Genomic DNA, 16,108 nt, shown 5'->3' with positions numbered 1-16,108 from the left:
CCCGAGCGTGGCCTTTCCGCTTTCCCCACGCAGGCGCTGACTGGCAGGGCCAGTGGATGGGGCCGTGTGCCCTGGGGCTGCACTGAAGGGCCGGGGCGGGAGGGGAAGGAGAGATGCCCCCGTGAGTACTGGCCCCTGCTGTTGAAATATGGGATAAAAGGCAATTTTCTAGTTAAATAAGGGACGTCCCTTGTAATACGGGACTGTTGGCAGCCCTAGTTTGTCTGAATTGTGCCTGTGTTTATAGGGATTTTGTGTTTATACGAACTGTGTGCAAGTGTGACCTGTGTGTGTGTTAATATGAACCCTGTGTGGGAACTGTGTGTGTGTTATGTGACTTGTGTGTGTGTTAATATGAACCCTGTGTGGGAACTGTGTGTGTGTTCTGTGACTTGTGTTTGTTAATATGAACCCTGTGTGGGAACTGTGCATTTGTATGAATTGTGTGTGTTTATATGAATTGTGTATGTGAATTGTGAGTGTGTTTATGTTAACCCTGTGTGTGGATTTTATATATTTACAAGAACTCTGTGTCTGTCCCCTATGCGTGTGTTTATGTGAACGATGTGTATGTATAAGAACTGTGTGTGTGTGTGCTTATCTGAATTGTGTTTATATGAACTGTGTCTGTTTCTGCGTGTACTTGTGTGTTGGTGTGAACAGTGTGTTTGAGTATCAAGGTCCGGGTGTCTTTCCGGATGGAAATTCACTTTCATTCTATTTTCTATTTTCTTCTTCTCTTCCTTGTTTTCCTGAAATTCTGTCTTTCTTGCACAGTGTTAGGAATCAGGGTGTGGGTTGTGTGTGGGGGGAGGAGATGGTGCATCTTTCTTCCCCTTTCCTGCAGACCCACTGCGGAGTGTGCTGACAAATCCCAGTGCAAAGTGCGTGTGTGCGGGGGGTGGGGGGAAGAGGGGGGTGGTGGTGGATAGAATCCAGGCATCCCAGCATCCCTGTGCTAACCCACCAGACCCCACTCCACTCCCAGAGCAGGGGAGAGAACCCAAGAGTCCTGACTCCCAGCTCCCCCGGCCTGCTCTCACATTTGAGCCAGAGCCAAGTGGCTGAGGGGCACCCTTTAAATGCTGCAGTCCTGAAGCAGCTCTGGATCAGGAGGTTCCCTGGACCCAAATCTGGTGAGTCAGTCCCTCCCCCCTTCCCTTCTCCCACCAAGCACCGTGTGGAAGGGGGCAGGCCCATTAGCTATCGGGCCAGAGGAACAGTAAGTCCATGGGCTCCAGGAGCCTCCATTGCCCTGTAGGCTCCCATCCACCTCCATAACCTGCTCTCCTCTCATTTTCTCTTCTTCCTCCTATCCTGTGGTTCAGGGCCATTCCCTGTCCCCATGGACAGCCCCCGCCACCATCCCTCTTCCCAGCCACCCTGCAGGAGTATTACAGATGGGAGCAACTGGCCTTCGGGGTGAATATCCTGTGACAGAGATAGGGATAGAACCCAGGAGTCCTGGCTCCCAGCCCCCCGACCTAAGTACTAGACCCCCCTCTCCCTGAATCAGGGACAGAACCCAGAAGTCCTAGCTTCCAGTGCCCCCTGCTCTGACCCACTAGACCCCACTCCCCTCTTAGAGCCAGAGATAGAACCCAGGAGTCCTGGCTCTGTTTCTGAGCCCAGATATGTTTAACAGCTGATCATCTCTAAGGAAGGCAACTCAGCGCCCCATTGTGCCATGGCAGGTCGCCCAGATTGCGATAGGGATGGTGCAGACAGGTTTCTGAGAAGTGCTGGTGCCTTTCCTGACCTACTGGAGTCTGAATTTTGAGATTTCTCTGCAGTGGATCGGTATGCGGGTATGTGCCATGGGCAACCTCTGAGGTCTCTGGCACCCCTAGAGGGGAAAAGGTCCCGTGCCCCATTCCCCACCCCTCTGAGTCAGTGAGTCCTGGACCTGGGGCTGGATCAGAGCTGGCACCCCCTAGTGGGTGTAATCTGTCTCTTGTTCCTTACAGTACATTGCTTCTGGATCCCTCTCCATGGTGACTGTCAGGACCCCCGCCTATCGCTGGTGAGGCAGGCTGGAGTTTGTGGGGGCTGGTGTGGGGCCGCTGGCCAGCCGGGGAGGGAGCTGGGCAGTGTACAAGAGGAGCTGTGGCTGAGTTTTGCACAGCTGCCTGCGGATGTTTTTCTGCAAATTGATTTATGGTTGTTTGCACCTAACCATAAACTTTATCTTAAACAAATAGTTGCCTGGCTTCCATGCTGATGAAAGTCCTGGCAGGTGTGAAGGTGGCTGTAAGTGTTGGCAGGTGTAGGTGCTATAAGTACTCCCTTCCTTTTGGCAGATACAGACTAACACAGCTGCTACTCTAAAACTTTTATTTCTTATATAGGTACCTGGCTCTAACTACCAGCCCCCACTTCCTTCCCAGATCTGGAGCTAGAACCAGGTGTTCTGACTCCCAGCCCTCTTTCACTAACCCACTAGACCCCACTCCCCTCCCAGAGCCTCTGCTCAGCTTAGAAAAGAGACAACGAAGTGGGCATCTGATGGAGGTCTATACACTCATGTATGGTGTGGAGAAAGTGGAATAAGGAAGTGTTATTTATCCATTAATGTAAAACAAGAACTAGGGGTCACCCAATGACATTAATAGGCAGCAGATTTAAAGCAAACAAAAGGAAGTATTTCTTCACACAATGCGCATGTAACAGTGCAGGACTCACCCCTGCAGCGCCTCCTGCTGGTCTCTCAGGGAATTAGCTCTTCCAGCCTCCAGAGCGCCCTCCGCAGGCCAGTGTCCCTTGCCACTGGCCCCTGTATCCCTCCCAGACCCCGGGGTCCCTTTTACCCAGGGTGCTGCCCCTGGCAGTACCCCCACAGTCTCTGGGTCTCCCCTCCCCAGGAAACCCCCACCCACTATCCCCACCTTGCCTCAGTCTTTGGCTACTGCCTGACACCATCAAGCCCCCGCACACTGGGGCGGACTGCAGTGTATAAGCCAATCATCACAGGCAAGGGGGGTTTGGACCTGCTGCCTCTGTCTACCTGTGGGCTGCCCCCTGCAACCCCAGTACCTATCTTAGGCCTCCCAGCTCCTCTGGCCTTCCCCAACCCTGCTTCACCTCAGGTACACTCCCCAGCAGCCAGGCCCTTCTCCCTCTAAAGGCAGAGAAAGACTTTCTCTGCTCCTGGCCCACTGCCCTCTTGTAAGGGCCAGCTGAGCCCTGATTGTGGCGTGGCCACAGCTGAGCCTGCTTCCCCCAACTAGCCCGGGAACTGCTTGCTCCTAGCCAAATAGCTCCTGGGCTATTTTAGGCCCTTCAAGGCCAGAGTGGGTGATCCCCTCACTACAGCGCAGTCAACCTGTAGAACTCACTGTCAGGGGATGTTGTGAAGATCAAGTGTAACTGGATTAAAAAAAAGAGCTAGATAAGTTCATACAGGATTGGTCCATCAGTGCCTATTAGCCAAGAGGGCAGTGATGCAGCCCCATGCTCTGGGTGTCCCTAAGCCTCTGACTGCCAGGAGCTAGGACTGGGCAACAGGGGATGGATCACTCGGTAATTGCCCTGGTCTGTTCATTCCCTCTGAAGCATCTAGCACCGGTCACTGTCAGAGATGGGAACTGGGCTAGATGGACTATTGGTCTGACCCTGTGGCCATTCTTATGTTCTCCTGGCTCTGGGAGCAGAGTATAGGCTAATGCTTAGAGCAGTGGGTAGAGACAGCTTAGCCAAGATCTGGCACATTCACTGGAAAGGTTATGGGTCTGGGGTGGTTCTGTCATATTAGAGAGTGGGGCAGTGCTGGGCATAGGAGAAAGAGAGAGCCTGAAGCATGGGCCTGGTGCAAGGCCAGAGTCCTGAACGAAAGTCAGCAGAAGTTATGCTACGAGCAAGAGTCAGACCCTGTCAAAAGCAGACGCTCGCCTGCAAATCAGTGTCCGGTTCACGCACTCGGCACCAGTACCGTGAGCATTGCTAAACCACACTGAACATGTGAACACATTCCAGCAGGCCCGCACAAGAACACAAGCACACTATAAATGGCTTGACAAAAGTGGTGAATAGTGATATCTTGTCTGAAACCTCAGGAGTAAAGTACAAAGACAGGTGGTGAGTAGGGATGTTTTGTCTGAAACACCAGGAAAAGGTACAAGGGAAGGGAAGAAACATGGCATGAAACACCTAAGGTGGTAAGTAAGTTGTTTGTCCCAGATTGTTTCTCTTGGTCTATAAATGTTGGGCTACCTTGCTTTAACCCTTTGTCTGGCCTAGGCAGCAGTGGAAAGTCCCGCTACTGAATGAGCTGGTCCATTGTGTCATGGGCAATGTTCCCTCTAATTTTTGACCGGCCGTGTGCACAAAAAATTTCTTCTGTGCAAATTTTTGTGCGTGCGGTGTTTTGCCATGTACGCAGGTTTTAGGATCTGTGTGCGTGCGCACACACGCACAGCTTAGAGGGAACAGTGGTCATGGGCATACCCGTGCTAGTGTAATGCATCCGATGAAGTGAGCTGTAGCTCACGAAAGCTTATGCTCTAATAAATTTGTTAGTCTCTAAGGTGCCACAAGTACTCCTTTTCTTTTAGTGTAATTGTAGACATCAAGCCGGGGAGCTAGGACCCTGCTTTGTCGATGTGATGGAGTGAGCCGACTCCGCACTGGATAGGGAAGGGTTATGCTCGAGGTGTAGCACCAGCCTAAGAGGGAGCAGCCCCGCTCTGTCTGGACTGACCACCAGAGAGGAAGGACGCTCCTTGCCGGCTCCCTCGCGGGAGCAGCTGGAGCCCCCGACTGCAGAAGCCAGAGCTGTCGAGAGCCAAGCAGACACCCAGCTACCTGTGGATGCACCAGGGAGGTCTGAGCTACAGGGAGCTGCACTGGATGAGGAACCCGGAGACCCTGAAGATGCACCGACCGCCACCATGAGTAGCACAAAAGGAAGTTGCCATTGTCCCGATGATAATCGGCATGTTGCAGACGGATCCCTGCTGACTTAGTGGCAGACACACTTGCCACTGACAGGGCCTTGGGCTGGGAACTGGTGCAGGGAGGGCCCAGGTCTCCCTTCCCAGGCTGCCACCCACCCCCTGGATGGCAGCCTACACACCCCAACTGGCCAGTAGGCCAGACAGCCCCACCCTGGAGGGCAACTGTAACCGTTCTGCCAGGTGGAGCTGGCAGCAACCAGGGCCGGGTTCAATATCGCGGGGTTCTTTTTCAACAATACAACACAGAACCGGCTCGAGCCCCCACCCTGTAACCTGGGGAAAATTAGACACCATTCCTGGGCGCCTTTGAGAGGTAATACTTCCCCACTCGCAAGCACAGAGTCTGAGTGTAGAAAAGAACCTTTTAATGAAAGGAGGGAAGTCACCTGAGATTAATTAGGGAGAATGCCACAAGCGGGATTCATAACCATAAAACTGTGAGCTGGACACCCACCCCAGAGTGCGTGGGACAGACCCTTCTGCCTCATGTTGTTGAGTTCTACAACCAAAAGTTCCTTTAGTGTGCCCCCCTCTGCTCCCTCACCACACCCCACTCACAGTGGTTGTCCTTGGTCGGTGAGGACCCAGGGTTCAGAGGTCCACTTGTGTGAATTCACTTCCCAGCTGGGGAAAAAGGCACCTTGCTTTCTCTGCCATCTGAGTACTTGCTCTAGCTGGCCGCCCCCCAGCTGTGGTTTCTCTCCGCTGGCGGCCCCACCAGCTCACTTCTGCTACCACCTGCCTCGCTGCTGTGACCGCTGCAGGTCAGTCTCTTAGGGCTTGTCTACACTGACATTTTATAGTGCTCTAACTGGCTCAGGGGCATGAAAAATCACCCCCCAGAGCGCACCAAGTTTGAGTACTTTAAAGTGCTAGTGTAGACAGGCTCCAAGCACTGGGCCCCTCATGGAGGTGGATTACCAGGAGCGCTGGGAGAGCTCCTGCCCAGCGCTCGCACGTGACTACTTCAAAGCGCTGCGATGGGAGGGTTCCCATAACAGCGCTTTGAAGTTTCCAGTATAGCCATGCCCTTTGCGATTTTCAGCTTGTAGCAAGCTGGACAAAAATGCTGTCCCACCACACGTGATTTCAGCTCTAAATCTCTAATTTAACGAGAAGTACTTGTGGCACCTTAGAGACGAACAAATTTGAGTAATAAATTTGTTCGTCTCTAAGGTGCCACTTCTCGTTCTTTTTTTCTAATACGGACTAACAGGGCTACCACTCTGAAACAGCTCTAATTTAAGCACTTAAAATAATTTTTGAACAGCTGGGAGGAGGAAGCTAAACCAGACTGAGGACCCTCAGGCAGAGTCTGCACCTCCTGGCTGGGACAGGACAGGACAGGACAGGACACAACACCTTCCCTGTCCCAACTACAACTTTCACAGGGCTCTGGCATTCGAGCTCCTTGCATAGGGAGTTTCTTTCAGCTGAGGGTGACCCCCTCATTTGGGACAGTTCTGCTCTCCTTTATTCATACAATAAAGACAACAACATTGATAACAGCATTTCACTACCCCTGCATTCAGTTGGATTTGTAACCCAACACCAGCCAAAGTTGATCACTTTGAGCAAGGCTGCTCTGTCTGCTGGATACCTACGCAGAGTAGGTGTGTTCATTTAAATACAGTTTGCTCCTGAAGTCTTTCCCCCTCCCAGCTAGCTGTCAGGGGAGAGCTCATTCAGACCCTTCTTACATAAGTCTATGGACTCTGGCCGCTAGGCCATACAGCCCCGCCCCACAGGGAAACTCTATGGACTCTGGTGACTCAACTTCATACTCTGTGAAGTCAGGATAACTCTATGGACTCTGGCCACTAGGCTTCACTGCCCTGAGAGCCTGGAGTATTTCTATTGACTGAGGGTACTAGGCCACATTGCCCTGTGAACTAGGGTAACTCTATGGACTCTGGCCGCTAGGTCTCACTGCCTAGCGAGCCCAGAGTAACTCCATTGACATTGGCCACTAGGCCTCGCTGCCCTAGGGTAATTCTATGGATTCTGGATGTTAGGTCTTGCTGCCCTGTGGAGAAGGCCTACTCCACTGACTTGGGCCACGAGGCCCTATGGACAGGGTTGCCAGGTGTCCAGTTTTTGACCGGAACGCCCAGTGAAAAAGGACCCTGATGGCTTCAGTCAGCACCACTGACTGGGCCGTTAAAAGTCTGGTCGGCAGGCAGGAAACCTGCCTTAGCCCTGCTGCGCCACCAACGGGGAGTCGCCTGAGGTAAGCGCCACCTGGCTGGAGCCTGCCCCCGAGCCCCCTCCTGTACCCCAACCCTCTGCCCCAGGTCTGCACCCCCTCCTGCACTCCAACTCCTTCCCAGACACTGCTCCCCCACCTGCACCCCTACCCCAGCCCTGAGCCCCCTTCTGCACCCAAACTCCCTCTTGGAGCCTGCACCCCAAACCCTGAGCCCTCCCCTGCACTCCACACCCATGGCCTCAGCCCAGAGCACCCTCCTGCGCCCCAAACCCCTCATTCCTGGCCCCACCCTAGAGCCCACATCCCCAGCTGGAGCACTCACCCCCTCTTGCCCCCAACCTCCTGCCCCAGCCCAGAGCCCTTTCCTGTACCCTGAAACCCTCATTTCTGGCCCCACTCTGCAGCCCGCAACCCTATCCAGAGCCCTCACCCCCCCACACCCCAACCCCCTGCTCCAGCCCAGTGAAAGTGAGCGAGGTTGGGGGAGAGCGAGCAACTGAAGGAGTGGGACTGGAGTGAGTGGGGGTGGAGGCTAGAGAAGGGGCAGGGCAGGGACCGGACTTTGGGGAAGGGGCAGGGCAGGGGGCAGAGCAAGGGTGTTCAGTTTTGTGCAATTAGAAAGTTGGCAACCCTACATTGATTTAGTTCTTAGGTCTCACTGCCTAGAGACAGAGGGCAGCTCGAAGGACAAGGTGAACTCACGCCGCACTGGATGGGGTCCCCCCACCCTGTCACAGTTGGCAATAAACCTGACCAAGTACCTTCGCTACTAAACGGTTCTGTGGTCATTGAGCAGTTCAATCGAGGTCTGCTGTGTCTGCTATCTGCACAGAACTGGGACAGCACACATCGGGAACACACACATGACAACACTGGACTAGAGCATCCATCTCTAAAATGACAGATACACACTCCAGCCAATCAGCCAGATGTGCATATGCTCTCTGTAACCACTGCTCTTAGCCTCTTGTTTGTAAGCTGTTGGGGATGACAGTTGCCTCGATGACTGGGGAGATGTATTTGGGGTCTGTAATAAGACTTGTGAATGGAACTGTGTGAAATTTTTCAGCTAGAACCTTTTTTGGGTGAGAAATGCAGGTTTAGTGACACCCAAACCAATTCACGTCAGTTTTGCTAAATGGTTCATCTCGGGAAAGAAAAAAAAAATCTAAAAAAGTCAAAGTGTTTCATTTTGTCATTTTTTTCAACAAAGCCTTTGGATTTTTCAGTTGGAAAATGCCTTTCCTTTTAAAATTTCCTGTAATTTTATTATTTTTTATTTAAAAAACATTAAAAAACAGTCAACATTGGAATGTTTCATTTAGTCATTTCTCGAAACAAAACCTCTTTGGCTTTTCTTTCAGTTGGAAACGTTTCGTTTGAAAATTTCTGTTATTTTTTTTCCTCAGAAACATGAAACAATGGTCAAAATTGGAATGTTTTGTTTCCAACCAAAAAAAAAAAAAAAAAAGGTTTTATTACAGAAATGACTTTTCCTTTCAAAAATCCCTTTAATTTTATTTAAAAAAATATTCAAGAATGTTAACATGGTCAAAATCAGAAAGTTTCATTTTGACATTTTCAGAATGAAATGTTTGGATTTTTTGATTGGAACCAACTTTCCATTTCAGACTCTCTTTAATTTTATTTAAAAAAGAACAATTCCAAAGCATTAAGAAATAATCAAACTAAGGACTTTTAATTTGGATTTCATCAAAACGAAATGTTTCATTTGACCCAAACCAAAACTTTTTCTTGCTTTGTTTCACCAAAAATGATTGGTTTTGAGCCGACCTGAAATGAATATTATTGTCGTCTTTTGGAAATTGCAAGTGAACAAGAAACATCCATTATTTGCCCAGCTCTTGTTTTGAGCTGCACGGAAATGTTTTCCACATTAGTAGATCCCCTGGTTCCCACCCTAGTGCATCTTCCCCTAGGTCAGGGAAGGGAAAAAGGTAGACGGGGTTGACGGTCCCTTCCACATGCTTTCCTGTCTCTGCTCCTGTCCTTTTCCCATACAAAGCGTGTTGCAATGGCTTCCTAGCTGCTCATACCCCCACTACCCTCTCCATGCCCTTCCAGGGTGGCATGAGGGGTGAAGCCCAAACTCTCTGATTGCCCCCATGCAGTGCCCTGAGCATGCTAGCAACTGGAGTGAGCATTTTCCTCTACATCATGTTGCTGAGCGAGGTAAGTATTGAATATTGTGGGATCTTGGTGGGCAGAGATTCATCTGCTGCATCCTCCATGGAGAACACTCTGCCCCAAGCAATACAGCACCCCTTACCAAGCCCCCCCCCCCTCCTAGATTCATAGATACTAAGGTCAGAAGGGACCATTCCGATCTAGTCCGACCTCCTGCACAGCGCAGGCCACAGAATCTCACCCACCTACTCCTACAAAAAACCTCACCTATGTCTGAGCTATTGAAGTCCTTAAATCATGGTTTAAAGACCTCAAGGAGCAGAGAAGCCTCCCTCAAGTCAACCATGCCCCATGCTACAGAGAAAGGCGAAAAACCTCCAGGGCCTCTCCAATCTGCCCTGGTTGAAAATTCCTTCCTGACCCCAGATATGGCAATGAGCTAAACCCTGAGCATATGGGCAAGATTCACCAGCCAGATACTACAGAAAATTCTTTCCTGGGTAACTCAGATCCCATCCATTTAATATCCCATCTCAGGGGATTAGGCCTATTTACCCTGAATATTTAAAGATCAATTACTTACCAAAATCCCATTATACCAATTCCTCCATAAACTTATTGAGTAGAATCTTAAAGCCAGATAGATTTTTTGCCCCCACTGCTTCCCTTGGAAGGCTATTCCAAAACTTCACTCCTCTGATGATTAGAAACCTTCGTCTGATTTCAAGTAAAAACTTCCTGGTGGCCAATTTATACCCATTTGTTCTTGTGTCCACATTGGTGCTGAGCTGAAATAATTCCTCTCCCTCTCCTGTATTTATCCCTCTGATATATTTAGAGAGCAATCATATCTCCCCTCAACCTTCTTTTAGTTAGGCTAAACAAACCAAGCTCCTTAAGTCTCCTTTCATAAGACAAGTTTTCCATTCCTCGGATCATCCTAGTAGCCCTTCTCTGTACCTGCTCCAGTTTGAATTCATCCTTTTTAAACATGGGAGACCAGAACTGCACACAGTATTCCAGGTGAGGTCTCACCAGTGCCTTGTATAACGGTACTAAAACCTCCTTATCCCTACTGGAAATGCCTCTCCTGATGCATCCCAAAACCGCATTAGCTTTTTTCACAGCCATATCAACAATGGCAGCTCATAGTCATCCTATGATCAACCAATACTCCAAGGTCCTTCTCCTCTTCCGTTACTTCAAATTGATGCGTCCCCAACTTATAACTAAAATTCTTGTTATTAATCCCTAAATGCATGACCTTACACTTCTCACTATTAAATTTCATCCTATTACTATTACTCCAGTTTACAAGGTCATCCCGATCCTTCTCTGAATTGGCAATACCTCCCAGCTTTGTATCATCTGCAAACCTTATTAGCAAACTCCCACTTTTTGTGCCTAGGTCAGTAATAAAAAGATTAAATAAGATTGGTCCCAAAACCGATCTCTGAGGAATTCCACTGGTAACCTCCCTCCAACCTGACAGTTCGCCTTTCAGTGGGACCCATTGCAGTCTCCCCTTTAACCAATTCCTTATCCATCTTTTGATGTTCATATTGATCCCCATCTTCTCCAATTTGACTAATAATTTCCCATGTGGCACGGTATCAAATGCCTTACTGAAATCTAGGTAAATTAGATCCACTGCATTTCCTTTCTCTAAAAAATCTGTTACTTTTTCAAAAAAGGAGATTAGGTTGGTTTGGCACGATCTACCTTTTGTAAAACCATGTTGTATTTTGTCCCATTTACATTGACTTCAATGTCCTTAACTAATTTCTCCTTCAAAATTTTTTCCAGGACCTTGCATACTACAGTTGTCAAACTAACTGGCCTGTAGTTACCCGGATCACTTTTTTTCCCTTTCTTAAAAATAGGAACTATATTAGCAATTCTCCAATCATTCGGTACTACTCCTGAGTTTACAGATTCATTAAAAATTCTTGCTAAGGGGCTTGCAATTTCAGGTGCCAGTTCCTTTAATATTCTTGGATGAAGATTATCTGGGCCCCCCGATTTAGTCCCATTAAGCTGTTTGAGTTTCGCTTCTACCTCAGATATGGTAATATCTACCTCCATATCCTCATTCCCATTTGTCATGCTACCATTATCCCTAAGATCCTCTTTAGCCTTATTAAAGACTGAGGCAAAGTATTTATTTAGATATTGGGCCATGCCTAGATTATCCTTAACCTCACTCCATCCTCAGTGTTTAGCGGCCCCACTTCTTCTTTCTTAGTTTTCTTCTTATTTATATGGCTATAGAACCTTTTACTATTGGTTTTAATTCCCTATGCAAGGTCCAACTCTACTCGACTTTTAGCCTGTCTCACTTTATCCCTACATGTTCTGACCTCAATTAGGTAGCTTTCCTTGCTGATTCCTCCCATCTTCCACTCCCTGTATGCTTTCTGCTTCTTCTTAATCACCTCTCTAAGAGGCTTGCTCATCCAGCTTGGTCTACAACTCCTTCCTATGAATTTTTTCCCCTTTCTTGGGATACAGGCTTCCGATAGCTTCTGCAGCTTTGATTTAAAGCTCATAATCCATAAATTCTTCAGTCCAATCCACTTCCCTAACTAATTTCCTTAATTTTTGAAAGTCAGCACTTTTGAAATCAAAAACTCTAGTTGCAGATTTATTTTTGTTAATCCTTCCATTTAGTTTGAACTGAATTAGCTCATGATCACTTGAGCCAAGATTGTCCCCTACAACCATTTCTTCTATGAGGTCCTCGCTACTCACCAAAATTAAATCCAAAATGGCATCCCCTCTAGTCGGTTCAGCAACTACTTGATGAAGGAATCCATCAGCTATCGCATCTAGGAAAATCTGAGCCCTATTATTATTACTAGCACTGGTCCTCCAGTCTATATCTGGGAAGTTAAAGTCTCCCATGATCACGCAGTTTCCATTAAAAAAGGGCTCTATCCATATCCAAATTAGATCCCGGAGGTCTATAGCACACCCCAAGCACTATCGTAGGAGAGGCTTTACTAGTTTTCTTCCCCAATGTAATTTTTGCCCAGACGGACTCTGTCTTATCCATTGCATCGCTTCTCATTTCTTTACATTCTACCTCATCATTGATATACAATGCTACTCCACCACCTTTACCTTTATTTCTGTCTTTCCTAAACAGCACATACCCTTCAATACCTGTAGTCCAGTCATGACTACTATTCCACCTTGTTTCTGTTATCCCTATAATATCTGGTTTCACTTCCTGCACCAGTAGCTCTAGTTCCTCCATTTTGTTACCTAGGCTCCTCGCATTGGTATACAAACATCTTAATTTTTGCTGTTTGGCCTCGCTCACATTTTGTACCCTATTAGGCACAGTCATTCTACAGCCAGTATAACCTATTAGACTAGTATCCACACTGCCCTTCCTCCTTATATACATTCTCCTACCCACGGCTGTATCCTTTCTTACTTCGTCTTCTTCCCTCTCAATGCTAAAAACTGGCGTGGAGATTACCTGGACATCTCCCAACCATCTCCCGCAAATTCCTAGTTTAAAGCTCTCTTTATCAGTTGTGCCAGCCTCCATCCTAGAAGTCTATTTCCTTCCCTACTCAGATGAAGTCCATCCTGAGAGAACTGTCCTCTGTCTGTGAATGCCTCCCAGTGGCCATACATCCCAAAGCCCTCCTTATAGCACCACTGCCTAAGCCATCTGTTGACAGTCATAATCTTGTCACACCTTTGTTGCCCTTTTCTAGGAACAGGCAGGATTCCACTAAAGATCACCTGAGCCTCGATTTCCTTAAGCGTCTTCCCCACCCTAGCATAGTCTCCCTTAATACTTTCCAGCAAGAATCTAGCCGTATCATTTGTTCCCACATGAAGGATAATTAGGGGATTCTTTCCCGCTCCCTTTAGGATCCTTTTCAACCTCAGGTTTACATCCTGTATCTTAGCACCCGGAAGACAGCATAACCTTCTATTCTCTGAATCAGCTCTAGTTACAGGCTTGTCTATTCTTCTCAATATAGAGTCCCCGATCACATAGAACTGCCTTTTGCTGGTGACGGTGCTATTCTCCAGTCTCTTCCCTGTTCCCTCTGGCTGCAAGTTCTTTCCATTCCTATTTTCCCTTATAATGCTCTTCAACCCAGCCTGTATCCTCCTGGGGCTCATATTTGGTGTAGTCTCCATTGACTCTTCCCCTTTTCCTATAGGACTAGCCGCTCTTCTCTTCTTCCTTGCCCTTCCACCTTCAGCGACTACCTGCTGAGCCCCTTCTTCATTTTCCAACTCTGCAAACGTGTTCCTAAGCTCTATTTCTCCTTCACTAGCCCGTCTTTTCCTCTGCCTGGTCCTTTTAGTCACATGCTTCCACTGACCACTTTCCTCACCCAGTCTCCCCTCAAAATTCCCCAGCCCTGCTTCCATCTGTGAGTCTCAGCTTTTCCCTTCAGATACCTCATGTCTTTGCTCCATCATCTGCTCAAACCCCTTCCTAAACTCAACCAGACTTTCCACCTGCATCTCCAAACCTCGGATCTTTTCCTCCATCAGCTCTATCAGACGGTATTTCATGCAGAAAAATCTCTTACCGGGTCCCCCCTCCAGGATCATGTACATACCACAGCTTCCACATCCAGTCATTATCATTGTGTCTTCCACTACAGGAGTCACTCCCACTGCTGCCTCCGTATCTGTCACAACCTTCCCACCTAAATCCTGTTAATCTGGGAAACACAAACCACACCAAAACACCACCCCCCACAGCAAAAGCAAACCCCAAACAAGCACCATAATCCAAACTCCCCTTGCAAACTCCCACTCAAACTCCCCTGTTTACAGCTCTGTTTGCTAGCGCCTGTGCCACTGCCTGAATGGCTGGCTGGCTATGCTTATAGGACCTCTAGTTAGAAGCCCCACCCCCTAATCAGGGCTCAGCTTCTCTCCTGCAGCACGGCGCCCCGTACCCAGCCTCCATCCTGCTCCCTGCAGCCCAGCTGCCACTAGCCCCATGCTGGGTTTTTGGGGGACAGTATTAAATGTGAGGGAAGAGCACCCCCTACTGAGTCCCACCCTGGTCCCTGCAGCAAGGCCTCCCTAGCAAAACATAGGGGCAAGCACTCAGTACAAGGGGTGAGTGCCCCCTCCTGGGCCCCCCACATTGCTCCATAGGCGTATAGGGTTATATGTTCCTCAGCTACAAGAGAGTCTTTTTTAAACAGACTCTTTGCTTTCTGGTCCTGTGTGGTCAGAAAAATCACAGGCCTTTATGTCAGTTAAATCAGGTTGCAGCTTCCACCTCCCCCAGTACAGGAATCCCGCCCGTGATAAACATCTGGCCAGAGTTTCCCCTTTCGCTTGCCACTGAAAGCTGGTGGGTGCTTTGAAGAGTTTAAGCAAGTGCTGAGCAGGTGTTGCTGACAGTAAGGGCGCGAGAAGGCGCAGCCCGGCAGCTCCCTGCCATGCACTGGGGGTGGGGGCAGCTCCCAGGGATCAGAAGAACTCAGGAGATCTGTCGTCCAGCCCCAGCAGTGTTTTAACCTCCCTCTAGGAGCTGAACCAAGCTGCACTACAGGCTGTTATAGCCAGAGGGGAAATGATTTAGTGGTTAGAGCGGGGCGGGAGCTGGGAGTCAGGAGTCCTGGGTTCTCTTCCCAGCTCTGGGAGGGGAGTGTGGTTTATAGTGGGTTAGAGCAGGGGGCTTGGAGCCAGGGCTCCTGGGTTCTGTCCCCTGCTCCGGGAGGGGAGTAGGGTCTAGCAGTCAGAGCACGAGGAGGGTAGGACTGGGCGTCAGAACTGCTGGGTACCATGACCATTTAGGGCAGAGACTGAATAGGGGCCCTGGGACTCACGACTTCTGGGTTCTGTTCCTTGCTGTGTCACTAACTGGGTGTATGACTGAGCACCTGCAGAACAGCACGCCCTAGTGCCGCACTGGGCCAGACCTGACTTCGAGGGGAGAGCTCCCCCTCCTAAACCCCCTGGCTCCCTCTCAGTTGTCTTTCAGTGCAGTACACTCTCCCCGCACAGTGTGATCAGATACATGGAAGCTCAGGGATTATAGCATGACTCAGCGATTGGTTAGCCAGCCGTCTACCGAGTGTGACTCTGCCCCCCACATCTGATCCCCTTGCAAATGCCTCTGGCCTCACGACTCCCCCTGTGAGTCAGGGCAGTGCTTTTATCCTCACTGTTCAGAAGGGAAACTGAGGCACAGAGGGACTAAGTGGCCCGCTAAGGGGAGTCTGGAGCAGAGCAGGGGCTGGAATGCTGCTCTCCCAAGAGTGAGCCTAGTGCTCTAACTACTGACCCTGCCTGCCTCTCTGCCGCACCTGGCTGAGCTGTGCTGTTGCCAGCACAGCCGTCAACTTTCCTTTTTCAGAAGTATGGCTCCTGGGTTGGCACCAGGGCGTTTGCCGGGTTACCGAGAGCGGATGGGTGGGCCCCTGTTCACCTCATCATGGCGTCTGTTTGCTACATGCCAGCAATGATGCAGCTTCGCTGCGTAGCCAGCCGGCCAGTGAAATCAAACAGTGCCCAGGAACAGGCCGGCTCCGGGTTCGCATAGTACCACGTAGCCTCAGTGAGTGAGTCAGAGGTGTCAAGGAGACACTTAGGCATGAAAAGCCACTGTCAGTGCTCAAAGACACTCGTCTGTCTGTCCCTGCAGACACCTCTCTAGCCATCTGTCCCCCCCACCTCTCTGTCCCCATATACATCTCTCTATGTGTCTATCTGCCCCTGTACACACCCCTCTGTCTATCTATCCCCATACACCCCCCATCTAATTTATCTATCTATCTATATATCTAATATCTTGCTT

Source organism: Dermochelys coriacea, chromosome 24 (genome assembly GCF_009764565.3).
Source record: "Dermochelys coriacea isolate rDerCor1 chromosome 24, rDerCor1.pri.v4, whole genome shotgun sequence".
In the NCBI taxonomy this organism is placed as follows: Eukaryota; Metazoa; Chordata; order Testudines; family Dermochelyidae; genus Dermochelys; species Dermochelys coriacea.
Note: the sequence above shows the minus strand (reverse complement) of the source record.